We start from the raw sequence: 2,652 nt of genomic DNA on the forward strand, positions 1-2,652 counted from the left end.
CCCAGATTTCAAAGAGACATCTTAGGTAATCGATTACATAGGAGGGTAATCATTTACTGAAGATTCCTGCTCATTGCCATAACCGGTTACTCTATAGAGTAATCGATTACTGTACCCAGAATTTCGAATTTTCAGGCATACTGATGTCTGGTAATCGGTTGCATATCATATGTAATCGATTAATACCCAATAATTTTGAAAATTTTGAATATAATTAAGAAATTTTAAGTATAAGTATTCATAATATAAGTACAATGTAGTAAGCATATAATCATGAATAAGCATTTAAGACAAGTAGTTTTCAAGTATGCCTAATTCACGTCTAATTTTATAAAAGGGTTCTTTTGCCAAGGGTTTAGTGAATATATCTGCTAGTTGGTCATGAGTATCAATAAATTTTACAGATACATCTTTCTTTTTGATATGGTCCCTGAGGAAGTGATGTCTTATATCTATGTGTTTGGTTCTAAAATGCGTTACTGGATTCTTTATGGGATTTATAATACTAGTATTGTCAAATTTTAGGGGAATGCATCCTAAGTCTAACCCATAATCTCGTAATTGATATTTAAGCCACAACACCAGAGCACAACAACTACATGCCGCTATGTACTCTACCTCAACAGTACTTAGGGCAACACAAGCTTGTTTCTTGCATGACCATGAGACTAGTTCATTTCCTAATATATGACAAGTATCACTTGTACTTTCTCTCTCAGTTTTGCATCCAACAAAATCTGAATTTTAATATCCAACCAAATCACATATACTTCCTTTTGGATACCATAATCCAACTTCAGTTGTGCCTTTTAGATATTTAATGATTCTTTTGATAGCAACTAAATGTGACTCTTTTGGTTTTGATTGATACCTAACATACAAACAGACACTAAACATTATATCAGGTCTATTGGTAGTTAAATATAATACGAAACCAATCATACCATGATACTTTGATATATCAATGCATTTTTTAGCTTCATCTGTATCAATGTATGTACCATAACTTATATGAGTGACAATTGGCTTACAATCATCCATTTCAAATCTTTTCAGCAAGTCTCTGCAGTATTTGCATTGACTCACAAAAATGCCATCCTCGAGTTGTTTGATTTGTAATCCAAGGAAGTAATCTAGCTTCCCCATCATAGACATTTCAAACTCTCCTTGCATCATTTTGTCAAAATCACAACACATAATCTCATTGATAGAACAAAAAATAATATCATCTATATATATTTGAACGAGAAGAGTATGATGATTTATTTTCTTAATAAATAGTGTAGTGTCGACCTTTCCTTTGGAAAAACCTTTTTCAAGTAGAAAGTTTGTTAGACGATTGTACCAAACACTTAGATAAAATAAATATAATAACAACGTTACCTATACCAAGAATTTTTCTTTTGATGTTCTCTATATAGGCAACAAGGCTTTTATTACTTGAATAAATGATAATTTTGAATCTCCTCATTCTTTGTGCTTTGAACAGCCGTTATTATGAAAACACATTTTTGCTCATGGCATTCAAGCACTCCTGCAAAACAAATTATAAAGATTTTCTAGGTACCCAATGTGATTTGGGTCCTTCTGGGTTAGCATTTTTCTCAATCCAAACATATTGGCTAGTTGGAGTACCAACTTTACTAATATGACATGAATTAGGAGTATGACCAAATTTTTTACAATAAAAGCATGTGGGTTGATGTTGATGCATATTTTATTTAGACTTATAGAAAGAATGTTGATCAAGGTTTTCTTTAGAAATATTATGCATGCAATCATTCTTAGTTTTTAAAAAAGCACTCTTTGTCATACCATTGTTTTTTGGCTATTTGTGTAGCCTAGACCTTTTCGGTCATTAATATGTTTTTGAGTATTTAAAATATTGTTCAACTTATGAGTACTCTTCTTGAACATATTACTTTCTTGATTTAATGAAACAATTTTAGTTTCAAGAGTATCACATTTTGGACAATTAATGCACTTGTCATTTGATTTGAATTTTATAGCATCTAATTTTTTTTGTAGAATTTTATTTTGACTCTCAAGAAGCTCTATAGAGTCTAATAAATTCTTGATGTAATTCACAAAAAGCGTTATGTAGCTCATTATATGAAAATGTATCATTTGGTTTAGAGTTACTAACCTCATAATCGTCATTTGAATTATGTGAAGCCATCAAGGAAATATGTGTTTGCTCCTTAATTATGGGTTCTGCATTTGAACCAACATTTTTATCTTATAATATGATATTTGTTCTTTTATGCTTCTTATCCTTCTTTCTTTTGAAAGTATGATACTTCTGTAGGAATGGACAAACAAGTTTAAGATGATCTGATTTTCTGTATATAGAGCATGTAGATTTTTGCTTTGATGTTGATGCTTCACTATTCGTTGCGGACCTTTGCACTTCTTTACTTCCATGCGTTCTTTCTAGAGTGTCCCAAATTTCTTTTGATGATTTGCAACTTGACACTCTAAAAAAATTCTTTTTCTCCTATAACTGAAGTAAGATTGTTTTTGGCTTTAATATCGTATTGCACTTTCTTTTTGTCTTCATCATTCCATGAGGATTTTGGCTTTACTTCCCTCTGAAAGTGTGCATGTCAAGAGGAACACTTTGGAAAGCTCTCCTTGAACGTCATGGTTTTG

Source organism: Lupinus angustifolius, chromosome LG16, assembly GCF_001865875.1.
Source record: "Lupinus angustifolius cultivar Tanjil chromosome LG16, LupAngTanjil_v1.0, whole genome shotgun sequence".
Lineage (NCBI taxonomy): Eukaryota > Viridiplantae > Streptophyta > Magnoliopsida > Fabales > Fabaceae > Lupinus > Lupinus angustifolius.